Source organism: Pleurodeles waltl, chromosome 5, assembly GCF_031143425.1.
Source record: "Pleurodeles waltl isolate 20211129_DDA chromosome 5, aPleWal1.hap1.20221129, whole genome shotgun sequence".
In the NCBI taxonomy this organism is placed as follows: domain Eukaryota; kingdom Metazoa; phylum Chordata; class Amphibia; order Caudata; family Salamandridae; genus Pleurodeles; species Pleurodeles waltl.
The window spans coordinates 329,558,701-329,578,426 of NC_090444.1; positions in this window are offsets into that span (position 1 = coordinate 329,558,701).

Consider the following 19,726-nt stretch of genomic DNA (forward strand, 5'->3'; position numbering starts at 1 on the left):
GTGGGCCCACTACCACTGCCCCCAGGTCCCTGTTGTTGTTGGGGTGGAGGGTTAACCTGGGTACCCGGTAGTGGTGGACACACCGCTGATTGACGTGTCCTGGGGACAGAGGTATGTGCCCGCTGGGTGGGTGCTGTGCTGGTGTTCCCAGAGGGGGGAAGGTCTGCTATGGGCTGTGGCTGTCTGAGGGGAACTGACTGTCCAGAGGTCCCCAATGGGCCAGGCTGGTCATCTAGATCCAGGTCGACAGAGCTGCTGTCCTCACTGTGGGCCTCTTCTGGGGGCGGAGTGGACATTTGTGGATCCTCCTGCGCGGTGACGTGGTGTTCGGGTCCTGCAGGGGTATAAAAGTATGATTATTGCATTTGTGTGTGCTATAGCGTGTAATGGGTGGGTGCCCGTGTACCCCAGTGCTGACATTCCCGTGTGGGGGCTTTTGTGACGGTGGTTTGGGGGGGGATGGGTATGTGCAGTGGGCATGCTTTGTTGATGGGTGTCCATGCTTTGTGGTTGCATGCAGGGCTTGGGGTTGGGATGGGTGGGCTGTGATGGGGAGACATTTGCAAGGAGCAGGATGTGATGGGGGTGAGGGTGGGGGTATGAGTTGGCATGCTGGTGGGGTGGGGGGCATGAAGTAGTGTAGATGAGGCTTACCAGAGTCCATTCCTCCAGATACTCCTGCAGGCCCTCAGGATGCAGGATTGGCAAGACCTGCTCCTCCCATGTTGTAAATTCTGGGGGAGGAGGTGGGGGTCCGCCGCCAGTCCGCTGCACCGCGATGTTGTGCCTGGATACCATTGAACGCACCTTCCCCCGTAGGTCGTTCCACCGCTTCCTGATGTCGTCCCTATTTCTTGGGTGCTGTCCCACAGCGTTGACCCTATCGACTATTCTGCTCCATAGCTCCATCTTCCTGGCAATGGTGGTGTGCTGCACCTGTGTTCCGAAGAGCTGTGGCTCTACCCGTACAATTTCCTCCACCATGACCCTGAGTTCATCCTCTGAGAACCTGGGGTGTCTTTGTGGTGCCATGGGGTGGTGTGGGTGATGTGTGGGGTCGATTGTGTGGTGATGTGTATTGGTGTGTTGTGTGAAGTGCGTGGAAATATTGCTGGGTGAAAGTAAAATGCGCGTCTGGGTGCTGAGTTCTCTTTTTCTCAGTGCGTGGTCCCAATTCTGTAGGAGTGGGGGTTTGAGGGTGATGTGGGTGTGTGTTTTATATTTAATTGGGTGTGTGGGAGTGGTGTGTGTATGTGTATCAGGTGTGTGTATCTGTAATTGTCCAATGTGGCTGTGTTTTGTAAGTGTGTGTGTATTTTGAGCGGGCCGGTGTGTACCGCCAATGGTATACCGCGGTTGAAAAACCGCTGCATGGATTCGTGTGTCGTGATAGTGTGGGCGTATTTCTGTTGGCGTGACGGTGGAGGTTTGGTCATCGCCAGTTTCTCGCAGCCCTTTGGTGTTGCGGACTTTTGTGGATGTCTGTATTTTGGCGGTTTCCCTGTTGTGGGTCAGAATGACCGTGGCGGTTTACCGCGGCCACAGCGGTATGTTGGCGGTCTTCTGACAGCAGTAAGCGGCTTTTACCGCCAAGGTTGGAATGACCACCATAGTGTTCACTGGTAAGTCTTCACAAACTTCACAGCTTCAGCCCAGTTCATTCTGTTTTCGCACTTGAGGCATACCGGCGCTCTTGATCAACAGGCATTACATTTGCATTTGTGTGTGCAGCTGTGTAATCATGCCTCCCTCATAACAAGAATTACATCTTTTCACACCATTCCTAGAGATTTTCTTCACTTCATTTAAATGTTAGTTGAATGCGCATAAAAAAAACCTGCAACGAGAATCACATCGGAGTTAGAAAGAAACTAAGCCAACAGAAAATAAGTGCGGACGCATTCACATTTAGCCACACCTCTGGTATGTAGTATCTTTTGTATATTGAATCACTTCTCAGGCAGAAAACAATGTTTAATTTTCACCATTTAGAGATTAAGGGGCATATTTAAGAAAAGTGGATCTGCACAAAGTGCAGCGCCACCATTCTGTTGCCCTTTATCTCCTCCCTACCACGACCATGTGTGAGCTGTATTTAAAATAAGCGCACTGTGACGCAGGGTAGGGGGCAATAGCATAATTTTTTATGACACTATTGATGTACTCTGCAGAAGTAGCACCAAAATGTTGGCACTACTCCTGCAGAGTACATAGGGGCCCATTGTAAACAATGGTGTGCCTCTTTTAACGCCTGCTCTGGGCACGCGTTAAAAGTGCCGAAAAAATTGATGCAAGGAAATTTGTTAGGTTTGCATACATTATGACAGGCGCAGGCATAATGTAGCGCAAAGGGTTACAGAGTGGCGAAATGCATGCATTGCAACACTTTGTAAATATGTCAGAGGGATTTTGGCGATCTAAGGAAAGCGGAAAATAATGATGCCAATGTGTTGGTAGATGTCGCTAGGGAATCTTAAATATGCCCACAAAGGTATAATACTTTTGCACGTCAATAATTAAAATAGTTTTGAAACTTTTTGTGTTCAGTAAATATCTCACATATCCAAAATTACAGTAGAATACCCTCCTGCCCCACCCCCATCATTCAATGTCTACCACTTTGAGAGAATAAACAACCACAGTCTTGTCATGCTCTCAGTCAGGCCTTTACCACTTCCCCAACTAACTGTATGTGAATAGCTTCCTGCAAGCATTTTGAGAGGATGTTCCCTCATTACTCAAATTCCTGCCTCTGCTGACTCTGGGTAAGAGGGGCTAGGGCAGGACCAGACAGACAACGACCAATGAGAGAGAAAGATCTGCCTGATCACTGCAACCCTGTCCTTTATGCCACATGTTAATTTTGTTGAGGTATGAAGGAGATGCCTAATATGTTGCTGGGAATGTTCATGCTAATGATTAGAGGTGATCAAAAAAACTCTTTTACCTGCACTTGTTACTCAGGCGCCTCCCGCCCTATATCTATCAGGCCAGGACCCTTGTTGCTAATTTGTGGAATAATTGTGATATGTAGAACAAACAGGGGTCGTCAGTATGCGCTTTGCAGTAATGATCACACCTTTGAGTTTTTCATGTGAAAATCCTCTGAAAAAAGCCAAACGTGAGTATTTAGGGGCATATTAATAATCCCCTAGTGCCACAATAGTGTCATTGTCTTTTATGTTAATGTGGCCCAACGAGGCGGAAATCCCTGTACCATATTTACAAAGTGGCGCAATGCATGCATTGCGCCACTCTGTAACCCGTTGCACTACATTATGCCTGTGCCAGGCATAATGTTTGCAAAGGGGATGATCCCCCGGTCAGAGGGGCCGGAAAAATGGCGCAAGGAAATCAGATTTTCTTGTGCCATTTTTCACGGCTCCTTTATCACCTGCTCAGAGAAAGCTTTAAAAGGGGGTTCCATTATTTAGAATGGGCACCTATGTACTCAGCAGGATTAGCGTCAACATTTTGGCACTACTCCTGCAGAGTACATCAATGGCGTCATGAAAAATTACGCTATTCCTCCCTTCCCTGTGCCATGGTGCATCATATTTTAAATACTACGCACACATGGTGGCGGTAGGGGGGTGCTAAGGGGCGCAGGGAAATTGGCGCTGCACTCAGTGCAGCGTCACTTTCCATAAATCTGGCCCTCTGTGTGTTACATGCCTTTTCTGCATGTTATACCTCATTTATAAGGTAAACACGTTTGAGCCAAAGGTATCGAGGCCACTTATTTATGGCCTTTATCGATTTGAAATCTGCGTTTGACGTTGTCCTGCGTGCCAAGCTCTGGGAGGTCCTGAGTACTACTGGAGTTCCGGGCTCTATGATCAACATTATTAAAGATCTTTATTCTGACAATTATGCTAGAGTTCGTTGGGGTTCGGCTGGCGATTTGTCTTCAGCTTTTTCTACAGCCCGTGGTGTGAGGCAGGGGTGTGTTCTTGCGCCTACCTTATTTTTACTGTTTATTAATGCATGTATTCCATATCTCTTAGATTTTAATGGCGATGCTCCAAGCTTGGGTGGGCAAAAGTTCTCCTGCCTTTTGTTTGCGGATGACACCCTGTTACTCTCACGAACTGCAATGGGCCTTTCAAGATTGCTCTCCCGTTTTACGGAGTTCTGCAAGGACCACTGGTTGGAAATCAACTCAGCAAAAACATAATACATGGTCTTTGGGGACAATAGGTGCAGAATGAAGAGGCCGGTGTACCTAGAAGGTGCTCCCCTGGAAAAGAGTGGGCTCCTTCGATTACTTGGGTATTAAATTGGAAGACTCGCATCTTTGGCATGCTCATCGCCAGAAATCTTTACTGTGCTTGAAGCAAAGGGCGGGTGGCATTGTAAGATTTGCTTCTAGATCTTCCAAATTTGCAATGTCTCCTGCCCTTGAAATATATAAATCTCAAGCCGGGGGGGGGCCTATATGGTGCTGAACTCTGGGGCCATTGTAACCTGGTGAAATTGGCAAGGGCAGAAAATCAATTCTTAAAAATGTTGCTAAAAGTTCCTTCCAGCACTCCATCTTTGCCCATCCGAATGGATGTAAACCTTTTTTCTATTTCACGGATAGCCGCTTTAAGGCCCTTGTTATTCTGGATCCGGTTTTGGTCAACAGATGCACTATCTCCATTTCGCTGTGGGCTTCTTAATTTGGTGGGTCATAATACTATCATCAAAACTAAATGGTGTGCTCATGTTAAACAGTCTTTAACTCACCTTGGTCTAGGGTCCTATTGGTTGGACCCATCTTCCATTCCTAAAAATGCTGTACAGGTATTGAAGGATGCTTTTTGGCACAACGCCCAGATTATGCAATTTGCTAAGATTGTCCCGCTGTCTATGTCGGATAGTTATCTATCAATTAAATGTCACTGTGAATTCGAGCCTTTCATGGACACTGCATTATCTCTATTTGCTCGAGCTCTTTTTGTTAAATTTAGAGTAGGGTCTCTCCCTTTATGTTCTTTAACGCACAAATGGCCTAGTTCCACTAACAGATCCAAGCTCTGCCCGATGGGTTGTAAAAGTGAAGAGTCTGTCTCACATGTTTTTTTCTATTGCCATGTATACCTCAAACAAAGAGCTCTCTGGATCACCCCGCTTTGTAAATCTATAGGTGTCAGGTCTTATCTTCATGATGAGAGAATTTTAAAATCTGATCCATCGGTCCAGGTAGTTTTACCAGTGGCAAAATTTCTTGAAGCAATTTGGCGTCTTAGATTAGTAATTTTAAAGAATAAGATTGGGTAGCTAATTTTTAGATTTATTTATGTATATTTATTGTCTCTTGATGGTTGATTTTAATATTTTCTTCTAGTACAAATATATTGTTTTACTATATTATTGAGTATCTATGGACCCTGGGAATTGGTCCCTCGTTGAAGGGACCCGTTTATTGTTAAGAGACACATCCTTTGATACTTTGGCTGGGTCATACTCTTCCTTTACTTCTTAATTCTCTATCGTGTATGAATTTTTAGCGTTTTTTAATTTTAAATGTTATTGTTTGTATTGTACTTTTATGGTATGTTTCTTACTTACCGAAATAAAGTTAAATGATGATGAGCCAAAGGTATTTACTAAAACTGGAAAATTGCTCACCTTTGCTTAGTGAGTATTTCAGTGTTTGCCATCCTACATCAAAAATCCAAGGCAAGCATAACTTAATAATGTGTAACATGATGAATATTAAGGAGAATAGTTTTTCAAACGATAAAAAATATCTGCAATTTTATTATGTGTAAGTAGCAAGGAGAATTAAATATCCAGAGCTCTTTCGGATTCAATTGCACACACAGTTAAATTCAAATATATCTATTGGAGTCAAAGATTCACACAAGAATGTGAACAGTGTTGTAGACATCTTTAAAGTGGGCTCAGATAAACAATTAAAAGGTCTTATACTTGGATGCTTCAGGAAACTGAGTGGATTCAGGGCAGCAAGATTGTCACTGAAGTGCACCATCTGCAGTTTGCGTGGCAGATATATAGTACTAGACTTTGATATCATAATGGGGTTTCCCATGATCTTTTGGTGGCTATACAATCAATATTATTGTTGCATTATATTTTACATTTTTAAAATTCAAAATAGGTTCTTAACCCTTTCACTGTAAGGTGCGTCGCCCCTCCACCCGCGTGCTAATCCTCTTTTTGTCTTTTTGAGGTAGTTTGCATCTAGCCCTCCATAACCTTTTGTCCAGATTACCTAACCATTTCATATTTGTGTCCTTTTTTCCAGCATCCTAGGAGTTCTTGAGGTACCCGAGGTTTATGGATTCCCCTTGAGGAGACTGAGAAATTAGGCAAAATATAGCTAATTTGTTTCTGGATAAAAATGGTAAAAAGGGAGCTGCAGAAGAAAGTGTCTGATTCTTTTCTTGCAAATGGCTTCAATAAAAGGCTTGCGGTTCTAAAGTCATCTTGCCAACTTTCAGGAACAAGCAAACGTGATCCAGAAAACAAATTTTTTTAGCACAGTATTGGCATTGTATTGGGAGATAGCCCTATTTTCTGTGCTTTCAACCTTTTCCCAGTTTGCACTGAAAATGGGTATGAAACCCATGGTGGATCCCAACAAGCTACACATTTTTTAAAACTAAACAAAATTCAGAATTCAACAAAGGCTGTTTGTGTAGATCCTTCAAAGTTTTCCCAAAGAAACCACGTGTTGAAATAAAAAATACATTTAAAAAATCATAGGAAAAAATAGGCATTTGTGACAACATTTTTATTTGTAACTGCTCATCATAATTACTGACTTCCAAAAGCATATACCATTACATCTGCTAGACCCTTCTGGTTGTGCGGTTACATTGTGTTTGTTAGTTTTCGAAGAACTCAAGTCTCTCAGAGCCAATAACAGACCTTCAACTTGCAATGATTTTTCATTGTGTAACAGGTATAGAGCAATTGATATGTTAAAATATAAATAGTGTAAAATAGATATCAAGGAAACCTATGAAATTCCAAAATGGGTACAAGATTTGGAGTTTAGACGCAGGAGTTATTTGCACATCTCTGAATTTGTGGGTACCTGTTAGAAATGGGGTTTCTGGTTGGCTAAGGTATGCACCTAAGCCAGGCAGAACCCACCCACTCTAGTCAGGGCGAGATAGTTAGACACCAAAGAAAACCCCAGCTCGCCCCCTTGGTAGCTTGGCATGAGCAGTCGGGCGTATCACAGAGGCAATGTGTAAAGCGATTGCACAACACACACACAACACACTTGAAGCACTATACCCACCACAAAGGAAACACAACAAGTTATATAAAAATAGACTGTATTGTACACAACATCGTTAGACCAAACACAACATGTCAGTAATACCCTCCTGCCATAGCAATTTCCAGAACATTACACAATACTGTTTCTCTGCAGAAATCAGCAGTAATCACCTAGAACACACAGGTTACTTATTATTCTGCAACCTAAGCAGTAGTTAAGAAAAACATTACTACAATAATGCACATGTAACAGGAGCCTCATAAATGCCCATACTAGGAACATCAGGAAACACATGGCAAGTCATAAAAACACATCCTCATAAGATTCCCAGAATGCCCACCAAAGGAAAATCAGAAAATATATGGTGGAAGTTATGAAAAACACATCAGCATATATGCCCATAACAGGAACATTAGCAACAGTGAAACATACCTTCATCGTTTCTCATAATAGAGAACATCCGGGAGTGCCTGGTCGATCATCAATACACATCATCCCACAGATAAGGTCAGCCTAGCGGACACCCAGCACAAAAGCCCCTATGCTCTGGCTGTGTATGTATCCCATGAAGGGCCACTGCGCACCTACTCTGGGGACATGATAGCACAGAAAGTGGCTTAACAGGGCTGGGAAACCTCCAATGAGGCTTCCACCCCCACCCAGTCTGCAAGACAATCAACAGAGAGAGGTTTGACGGGGAAGGGAACCTCTGCCAAGGCTTCCCACCGAACCCACGAACCGTACCTGGTGCTCTGCACTCTCCTAGGGCCTCTGCCTTCCCAGCAGTAGTGTGGCAGCTCCAAATTCACAATCAATCCGTTAGCCGGGCAAGTCAGAAGGCCGCAATCCTCTTAGGCCCTCCACAGGCAAGCGCTCATAAGTTGCCTCGCCTACTGGCAATGCTCGGAGGGTGGCCAGAGCCGCACGGTGAAGACCTCACACATGTTGCAGTCAGTGGGTGCCCCAGGGGCAATCTCCTCAGTGCCTGTCACTATGGGGCACCGTGAGAAACGCGCTCTCTCCATTTTTTGTTTTCCTGTTCCCCAAGGGCACCTAATGGAGCGCATTTGAGACGCTCTCCAACTTTACAGCTGGGCCAGGTTGCGGTGATGGTTTTACTCCTTCAGCCACACGACAAAGTGCTCTCCAAGCACTATAGGTCAGAGAGGAAGGTGCTCTCAGAGTGCCAGCACAGAGGGGATGCAGACAGTGGCAGTTCCTCCAAGTGACCAAGCAGGCCACAGATCTGCACAGCAGCAGCAGTCCAAGGCGGTTCCTGGTGAGTCCCTCCAGCAGCATTCTGTGCCAAATTACAAGCATGATAAAAGTGTCAAGTGTCTCTACAGCGTCACTTTCATGGAGAAAATCCCCTGTACATAGACTCAGCTCTGCAAAGGTTTAACAAAGAGGGGGAGAGGAGGTTCCAACCAGTTACAACTGGTTCCAGGAGTGTCCCCTCTCTCCTCCAGCACAGGCCTCAGACATCAGTTGGGGGTAGAAAAAATCCTTTGTGGGAGGCCAGGACACAGCCTTTACAAATGCAGATGTGCCCCGCCTCCTCTTCTCACAGCCAAGGAAGACCATTTGAGATATAGATGCACCTCTGTGACACCTCCACCCTCCCTGTGTACAGGCTGTATGAAAAGTATGGACAAAGCCCAACTGTCACTCAGCCCAGACACGGATTGGAGTCAAGCTGCAAAACACCAGAGTCATAAGCACAGAAAAATGTTCACTTTCTAGAAGTGGCATTTCTGTAATGGTAATAGAAAATCCACCTATACCAGTAAACAGCATTTCTCATTACCATTACAACCATGCCAAACATGCCTATTCTACCCCTCATAAATCAGACAATGCCCCCTAGACATAAGGCAGGGCATCTTCAATGCCATCCTATGAGGCAACAGCACTCACAGCAGTGAGAAACCAAATAATCTGTTTTTCATTACCAGGACAGGCCATGCAACCAGGCACATGTCCTGCCTTCTACATGCATAGCACCATACCCATAAGGCTAACTGGGGCCTACCTCAGGGGTGACGTACATGTAGTAAAAGGGGAGTTCTGAGCCTGGCAAGTAAATTTAGATACCAGGCCCCTGTGGCAGAAACTGCGCATTCAGGCCTTGTACTAGCAGGCCTGAGACAGGTTTGAAAGGCTACTTCAGAGGGTGGCTTAAACAGTGATGCAGGCCCACTAGTAGCATTTAATTTACAAGCCCTGGGTATAGGGATAACACTGTACAAGGGAGTTACAGGTAAATTAAATGTGCCAAGTAGGTGCAATCCAATCATACCAATTTTAGAAGGGAGAGCACTTGCACCTTAGTACTGATCAGCAGAGTTAAAGTGCTCAGAGTCCTAGAGCCAACTGAAAGAGGTCTGAAAGAAATAGGAGGAAGAAAGCAAAAAGTCTGGGGATGAACCTGCAAAAAGGGGTAGGCCTAGATCCTGCAACAGGAAATGGCACAAATTGCAACATGGATACATAAAATTTTTCCATGGAAAACTGACCCGTCGTTTGCAAAGTGGGTAGCTTAGGGTTTTGGGCCCTAGCTCAGCTGGCACCTAGGGAAACCTAGCAAACCAGTAAATTGTTTAAAAACTGGATACCTATGAGAATCCAGGGTGGGATGACTTGCTTGAATCTCACCAGGTTGTTTTACCCAGAATCTTTTGCAATCCTCAAATGTTGACTAAAGACACAAATATTCCTGTGATGGAAACTCCCGGAATCCACAGGAATCCACAAAATTCATATCACCCAACATTGCACCACTTCTGCCAATAAGACTGCTGTACCACTTGTGTACCTGGGACTATTGCCAGTGAGAGGAACGGACGATGGAAGTGCTTGTGTAGATACTTCAATTGACCTCCTATCCCTGGCACTAGGCTAGTGTGCAGCATTCTCATCAGCAGAAGTGAGACAATGCTGGGTGCTAGGAATTTTGGGGCATATTTGGAGCATATTTATGAGCAGTTAGTCCCACCATTGCATCATCATTCTTGATACTACGACTGCACAGTCAGTTCTTTATATTTACAAGGCGGCTTATTTAAGCCAATGCGTAGGTTTTTGAAGGCTTGCATTGGAAAACACCTTTACCAGAACCGGCAGTGCCACACAAATCTTAAAATATACAATGTAGGCATTCCTTCGTAAACTGTAATGTAAAGCTGACACGCTGATATTTACGAGTTTCTGAAATAGTGACACATCATTGGCAATCGGCGTGCAGGGCCTGAAATGAGTCAACATTCCTGTGCATCAGCAACCCAGGCATAAGAAATGATGCAGGGTCTCTGGCTCATAAACACAACATGCACAAAACAGTATGGAAAGCTCAACTATGCCATTGAGGTGCTCATTCTTTACTGCGGACTAGCGAGGAGACCATGCTCACCAGCACATAGGAAGCACAGCAGAAGGGAGCATGTCTACTGCCAGAGGGTTTCCATCATTGACCTGAGGGAGGCTGAGGTTATCACATATTATAGAGTCAGGAGGGAGTGTATCATAAGCCTGCTGTAGCAGATTTCATCAAGGTTGCAGCCACCAACTGACAGGCCTACCAACAGGTCAAACTGATGGCAGTCCTCTGCATGCAGGCATCTGGTTCATTCCAGGTCACAAAAGCCAGACTGGCAGGAATACCCCAGGCATAATTTTTTGTATTCCTCCCCTATGTCCTTGATGCAATCATCAGCCTCACACTCCAATAACTCCTGTTCCCCAAGACACAACATCAGCATCTAGATACAAAGCAAGGCTTCTATGTCATTGCTGGGTTTCCACCTGTCTTTGTGGCCTGTGAACTGCACACATATGCAACTGGTTCCCCTTGCTTCAACATCACAACTATACAGGAATCAGAAGCACACATACTCAATCAATGTGCAGGCCATTATGGACCATCGGAGGATCTTCACAAATGTGCTGGCAAGATACTAAGGGAGTGTGCATAATGCATACATCTTTAGACACTCCATCATAAATGACCAGTTTTAGAATGGGTGATAAGGGAATGGCCTACTTGTTATTAAGCAAAACTGAAGGACATTACAGGCCTACTCACAGTAATAAATGTGTGACATAATATCCATCTCTATCATTTGATGACGATAGAGTCATTTGTCTGATGGGTGTACCTCATACATGCACCATGCATTACTGTGTGCAAGGGGGATTTCCATGTGATTTGTAGGAGTGTCTCCATGCAACTCCCATGGTTCATGAGGCATGTCATGTATCGCATCCCAGGTAAACTTTGAAATGTGACAAATTAATTGTGTCCCTCAGGTGATGCGTAACAAGGAAACTGAACTGAAGTCAGCCAAGTCACTAACACTTCCTATGCGTGCTACAGCCTGTGACAAACATACATAGACTATCATGGCTCTGAGTCTGTGTCTGTGCTAGGCAGCACATCGGTCCATATTTTGGGGAATAGGTGTAGGGCAGCACAGCAAGCCCTCTTGCAGCACTGCCCTTCCCCAATGCGAAAGGGCAGGAATGCACCGTATTTATAAAATATGGTGCATTCCTTTCTTTTACCCTGTGCTGGCACACAAATGGCTGCCTAATGCCAATGCAGGTACCCTTCAACCATGGTATAGGGGTGCCTGTGTTGCAAGGGGATTGCACAAAAAATGTATCCCGAGAGCCATTTTTCTATTGCTATGTGTGCTGCATTATGCAGCACACATGGAAAGAGGACAAAATTAGAAGATATCGCATTATTTCTCCTCATCATGCCTGCTTTGGGGAGACAGAAGATTTTGGCACTGCCCCAGGTTTATGTGATTAAGTAAATCTGGGGAAATTTCAAAATCCATTGCTGTTGCATGGGAAAACCCACCACAATGACCATGGAACATGTTTCTTGTGCAGAGTTAGGCAATGCATACATTTGCACTCCTTTGTATGACTCCATATGCATAAGGCCTTGCAAAGCCATGCAAAGAGGCTTTGCGTGACCTCATAGGTATGGTTGAGAGGCTTGGCTGACGTATCACCCAAAAAGTGACCCTCTGAAAGGGCAAGCCTCTCATAAATAGGCCCCCTTGTATGCCAGTGTTGGGGAAGAGGTCAGGAATGGGCATAAATACTGTGCAGTACTGTCCTTTCTCTGAGATGCAGTGCAGCTAGATGACTTGCAGCACTGCACAGTGCTTCTTTCCCTAAAACCTGGGCCTTGTGTCATCTGTACATAGTGGCAACAATGCACTGCAATGTAGAGATAATGATGTTACACATTGACATACACTTACTACTCCTCCAATGGCTGTAGCGACAGAACATCAGTGAGTAGCAATTTGTCATTTCTTTCTATGTTGATGGATGGAATTGTTTTGTAGCCATTTTAGGTATAATTTTACACACAATATTTTAGCAAACTAGGCCTGCCGTTGTGCACTTTAACCTAGACATACTTTATTCAGCTTCACTTTCATTATTTTAAGAATAGCTACATTTACGTTCCTGTTTTATTTTCCCTATCTAGCTATTCCTTGCCTAGGCCAGCACTGCATTCTTAAACAAGACATTTCTTTCACTCTGTGCTTTTCTCAAGGCTGAAGTAAGATAGGTTGCTGGAAAAAGTGGTACGCTTTGTCTCTAATGTTCATAGAAACATACACACTCTTACGTGGGGATCCTTTCTTGGAACATCAGCTGTTTTATTATAAAAACACTACTTTGACCCATGTACATTAGAGGGAGATTCCAGCCAGATGACCACAACTGTCTGCTGATTGCTGAGTGCTTCGCTGCAGCTGCTTATATAGACTACAGGCCTCTTGTTCAGGTATGAGGGATGATGTCTTCCCAGGGAAACCGGGAGGGCAGAATTAGAGCTTAACCTGCTGTGCTCTAACATAGCCTAGGTAGGAACAATTTTTAACGATCTTGGTGACACAATGATCGCATTATTTTTATGTTTCACTCCCACAGAAAACAATGCAGAAAGTGCTTCTTATATGCAGTCTATAATGAAATTTGGAAGCTTTCTCAATAAGAATCTGCTGCCCGGTTAAGGCAAATAGATCAAGAGAATTTACAGAAAGCATTAGCTGTTGTAGATAATGGGATTAATGCACTGTCTGACCGTATACACACCTTCAATAACATAGTTCCTTCTGCAATAGACATAATACAAAGTTGCATGTCTTCTTTACACCATTGACAGAATCAACTAAGGTCCATTATGCAGGTAGGTGTGACACGACAAACACTGAACACAGGTCGCGTTCCGTGGCAACACGTTAGCGCAAGGGACATATTTTCTATATTTAATTTAACGCGACAACAACAGCTAAGAAGGAAGTGACTTATGCCATGTTAAATATTGAAAAATTAGAAAAGTTGCCTTCTACTGTGGCTGAAATACCATCTGCTGAATGCTTACTACACGGGGTCATTAATCTGCCTATTTCACACTTCAATTCATGTCCTGCTTAAAACATATTCCAGTGAGCAGATATGAAAGGCTAGGAGATAGTTGCATCATGAGGTGTGGGAAGTGCCCTTCTCGTACAAATGTCTCAGTGGCATGAAAGAGGTCTTTCTTAGTGGTAGTGAATACAAGACTTCTGTCAGCCATTCAATGGTTTGTAAACAGCTGTCCTTGCATGGGGCCTGTAACGCTTCGGTAGCAAACTTGGCTTGTTATCTGAAGGGAGTTCCAGTCCCCTTGATTAGACCTGCGTTCCAGGTGCTCTTGAATGGCAGCTATGTTCTCCTCAATAGTAAAACTGTTGTGGGACATGAGCAGGAATAGTTTATGTCGTTTCGGTCTCTAAGATTGTTACTTGCTGTGAGAACGTACTTTTTCCTCCTACACGACAGAGGGAAGTAGCTAAGCTTTGGTCCCATTTCGCTACTTCAAATGTGAATTTTGACAAGTTGAGCAGACTCAAGGCATTATTTTTTCCAAAACATGTGGTGCTTACATCTGCATGCGAGACCTATGCACTTCAGGTTGCAAGGTCATCAGCAGAGGTACAGTCCCTTTTAACTACTAACTTTCAGAGACACTTTGGTGAGCTTGTGGGAGGAATATGTAACGCTTCCACTAATACTGGAATGACAAATTTCTTTAAGGTCTGTTGGTTCTGGTTTTGTTCACACTTTCTCCTTTATATTCGGCATTATACCTTCAGCCATCCACTCAATATTCTGAAGCATTTTGGGGGGATTTCGCTGTAATAGGTGCCATATTGCTATTGCTACTTGTTCTGTGCAATGGCTGTCCCATCACTACAAGGAGGACTGAAAGCGCGGCCACCAGCGCAGCTGTGTCCTGAAAGCATGATGCAGTACTTTGGAGCATCATTCCTGGAACAATTGGAGTGCGACTGGTCTCTGTCATTCAGACCGGTTTTGCATTGTGTGCAGCCCATGTTTCGGTGCCTCTGGTGTTCCTTCGAACACGCACTAAAAGTTTGTCTTTCTATGCAGAGTTTGCTATCATTGGACACTAATCTGTTGATGTTCTCGCTGAGGGCTTATAACCAGACATGCACTGTTAGAAATGTTTTTTTTGGTTGGCAGTCAGGTTACCTCCTGTCCAAGCAAGGACCCTCACTCTAGTCAGGGTAAGTGACTCACAATCCAAATTATCCTGTGCCCACCCTCTTGTAGCTTGGCACTGAACAGTCATGCTTAACTTAGAAGGCAATGTATAAAGTATTTGTGCAATAAATCATGCATTAACACATTAGAACACCACAAAAATACACCACACAGTGTTTAGAAAAATATATAATATTTATCCTACATGATGCAGGTCAAAAAAAGTAAAATGCAATAAGTATATGTTGAGATTTCACTGTAAAAATGATATAAAGTGTCTTCAGTCTCTTAAAAGCAATAAATGACTCTTTCAAGCACAAGTAACTAGTTAGCGTTCAAAATCTCCGCAAAGAACCGCAGATGAAGATATGCGTGGAAGACAGAGGTGTGTGCGTTGATTTCTCAGGCCGCACACGGCGATGTGTTGTTTAGTTTTCCTGCAGGGAAGGCTTTGTGTCAATTTTCGGCTTTTGGTTGTCGATCCTCTTCATGTTGCGGGGTTTTCGGACACCCCGGGGATGATGCGTGGATTTCCGGCGCTGACAGGATGAAGTCACAGGGGCTGCGTCGATCCGGTGGGTGTTGAGTGGAAATTTCTACCGCACAGCAGGCGCTGCGTCGATTCCTCTCTGGAAGTTGAGCTGCGTTGTTCCGGCTCAGCTGTGTGTCGATCCAGTGGGCCGTGCATCGAATTTCCAGCCACTACGCTGGTGCTGCATCAATCTTCTCGTTGTGAAGTAAGGCTGCATCATTCCTATTCAGCGTGCAGTTAATTTTTCACGGCAATGCAGGCTGTGCGTCGTTTCTGGCGGGCTGTGCGTCGATTTTTGCCTCCCAAGGAGTCCTTCTTGTTGAGATGAAGTCTTTTTGGTCCTGAAACTTCAGGGAACAGGAGGAAAGCTCTATCCAAGCCCTTGGAGAGCACTTCTCAGCACAGTAAGAGAGCAGCAGGCCAACAGCAAGGCAGTAGTTCTTCAAAGAAAGCAGTCAGGTGAGTCCTTTCCGCAGCAAGGCAGTTCTTCTTGGCAGGTTGTAGATTCTGGCTCAGGTTCTCTTCTCCAGGAAGCGTCTGAGTTGGTAGGGGCAGAGGCCCTGTTTAAGAACCTAAATGTGCCTTTGAAGTGGGGGAGACTTCAAAGAGTGGCTTAGAAGTTCATAAGGTCCCCTTTCAGGTCAATCTTGTCTGCCAGGGTCCCAGTAGGGGGTGTGGCAGTCCTTTTTGTGAGGGCAGGCTACTGACCTTTGACATGTAAGTGTCAAGCACTCTGGCCTCCCAGCCCAGGAAGACCCATTCAAAATGCAGATGTATGCAAGTGAGGCTGAGTATCGTGTGTTTGGGGTGTGTCTGAGTGAATGCACAAGGGAGCTGTCAACTGAACCCAGCCAGACATGGACTGTAAGGCACAGAAGAATTTAAGTGCAGAGAAATGCTCACTTCCTAAAAACATCCTGCCCTATGGGTTACCTAGGCCATACCTTAGGGGTGAATTATATGTAGAAAAAGGGGAGTTGTAGGCTTGACAAGTACTTTTAAATGCCAAGTCAAACTGGCAGTGAAACTGCACACACAGGCCTTTCTATGGCAGGCCTGAGACAAGGTTAAGGAGCTACTTAAGTGGGTGGCACAATCAGTGCTGCAGACCCACTAGTAGCATTCAATCTACAGACCCTGGGCACATATAGTGCACTTTACTAGGGAAATTAAACAATCCAATTGGGTATGATCCAATGTTATCATGTTTAAAGGGAGAGAGCATATGCACTTTAGCATTGGTTAGCAGTGGTGAAGTGTGCAGAGTCTAAAAACCAGCAAAAACAGTATCTAAAAAGTGGAGGCAAGCAGGCAAAAAGTTAGGGGTGACCACCTTAAGGCTGTCAGGTCTAACATGCAGGTCTAACATGCACATTGAGGGTGCATTCGCTACGGGAAGCTGCTTATGAGTTGCCCTTTGTGGATTATGCATCTCTAAACTCATTGTTGGGCACACAACGGAATGCTGCTGCCTTGGCTTGAGCTCAGGCTTTGGAACACGAATGCTCCTTAGTTTTCCTTGGCAATGAACTTCCTACTTTACCACCTGCTGAAGTGGAAGATTTCCTGTCTTCAATTATCCCGAATTTAATTGACAACTTCTCAAATGGCTCTGACTTTTGAAATTCTGCCTTTTTGGCACCACACTTAACATTTTAAATTGTCCTTCTAATACATGCTCAAATGTCCTTTAACTTGTCATTATTGACATTCTTGTTTATATGTCTTAGGTTGAATTTTAGTTGCTTTTATACATAATTAGGCTTTGAATCACCTTTGACCCGGCAAGGGGAGGGTGTTGTGTAGCCATTTTAGCTATATTTTTACACACTGTATTTTAGCAAACTAGGCCTGCTGTTGTGGACTTTAACCTAGACATACTTTATTCAGCTTCACTTTTATTATTTTAACAATAGCCACATTTGCGGTCTTGTTTTATTTGCTCTATCTAGCTGTTCTTTGCCTAGGCCAGCACCATGTTCTTAAACAAGACATTTCTTTCACTCTGTGCTTTTCTCCAGGCTGCAGTACGATAGCTTGCCAGAAAAAGTGGTATGCTTTGTCTCTAATGTTCACAGAAACATACACACTCTTACGTGGGGATCCTTTCTTGGAACATCAGCTATTTTATTACAAAAACACTACTTTGACCCATGTACATTAGAGGAAGATTCTAGCCAGATGACCACGACTGTATGCTGATTACTTTCACTGCAGCTGCTTATGTAGACTACAGGCCTCTTGCTAAGGTATGAGAAATTATGTCTTCCCAGGAGATACTGAAGGGCACAATTAGAGCTTAACTTGCTGTGCTCTAGCATAGCCTAGATAGGAGCTATTTTTAACGATCTTAGTGACAATATGATAGCATTATTTTTATGTTTCACGCTCATTGTCACAATTTTAATCCTCTCATGCTTCATCATCCTAGTCACTGCATGACATGCTTTATTATCTTAGATGCAGTTACTTCAATAAAACCTTATTGAACTATATTCTTCCCCTGATTGTCCTTGAATATGTGAGACTAATGTGATTGAGAGAAACGCATGAGATCTGAGTGACCATGATTTCCCTGAGTAGTCAATTGTGTCATGCGCTCGGTTGCCCAATCATCCCTGCTCTTGGGTGGAGATGAGGCATTGCTAGTTAGCCGGAACAAAACCCGGATTAGTGTCACTGGTAGTGGGTTCAGAGTCAGTCCCCCACAATACAAGTGATTCTGCCACCCAAATCCAGTAGTCTCATTAGAATAATGAGAGCCTATGTGACAGAATCACAACAAATGCACAGGGTAAAGACTCCTGAATGAAATCATGTGGCAGTACAGTCAAGGCAATTATGAGTTCAAAGGCAACACAAGATCAAATAATGAGGTGAGTGTTCCCTCAGTGCCGTACAAACACCTGTTACCAGTCAAAGTTCCACAAGGTCAGTGTTGTGAGAACAAGTACTATGGAAATGAGTGTTCCAAACTTGACTGTATGTTGCCCAAAGTGTCAGGACCAACACATGAAGAGGTATGTTGAAGGTACATGTCTGCCATGCCATATAAGTGAAGGCCCGGGAGATGTGTAAATATCAATCCTGGATAACATTGTGACACCAACAATAAAAATAATTCATATGCCTCTGCAAAACTGACAGTATTTGAACAAACATACACATACCTTGATGGCTGCATTGAATGTGGTAAACAATGTGGTGGCTCACCTAATCCATGGAGTAAGTAGGCCAAATGTAAAGCACAATATGAAACCCACTAAGTCAGACACAATTCGGCCAAACATCAGTCACCACCTTCGATTATATTTCAACCTGGACAAGGTACTACAGTGTACTCAGGATACCAATCTCCATATACATGTTCCACAGCAATGAGGCACAAATCAAGGCATAGAACTCTACAATCCCCTACAAGTCAGTGTCATACACATACATGTGAAAAGAAACTATGTAATCTGTCTAAATGTGGAGTACACAGCTCCTTCTAACAACATCAGTGTGTCCCACATAACAATGGCACAGATTTCAATACATATGTGTGTATCAAAGTGCACCATGAGAACTGCCCCGCCAAAACCAGTAGTTGAATGCTGATAATAAATAGTATTACAATGCATGTGATGTGTTTGATATGCACCTAATTGATTAATTTAAATCATACAGCAAAGTTAGTGAACAATGAATCAGCTCTGCCAATGTCATGTAGGCACCAACTAAATCTATTGTTCATCATAGACATATGTATGTGTCAGTGTTGTACAGGCTGGCAATGTCACACGCCACTTAGGGAGGAACAACTTGCCACACTACTGATCAACAATCTGTCACTTCTCTCATGTTGTCAGTGTGCAGAACATAGAGCGATCAGGAACATTTAAAAATAGACATCCAAGTAAGCTCCTGTATAGACATGAAATCTAGATGTAAAAGTGTACAATGTATCAGGCCATGCTCATCATTTGCTAATGCACAGAGAACTGGGACAGAAGTGTAAACCTATGGGCAACTGTATAAGTAACGGATATTCCAAAATCCCATAAGAAAACTGTATGAGTCAATACACATGGCACACATGGACAGGAACGTAGCAGTAACAGAGAGCAAAAGCACTGATTGTTCTTATTTCTGTTTACCTTTCAGCTGGCCAAGGATATGGTCTCCAAACATGGTTCAAGACCCAAACTCAGATCCCCAGACTGGGCTGGAACAGAATTATAGCTAGGTACTGATCAAGACCCACACAATTGTGGAGAGAAAATTAGGTGTGCTCAAGTCCAGGTTCAGATCCCTGGACATTCAGGGGGCAGATTGCTCTACTCTCCCCCTTTGGTCTGCAAGATCATATTAGTATGTGCCGTCCTCAACAA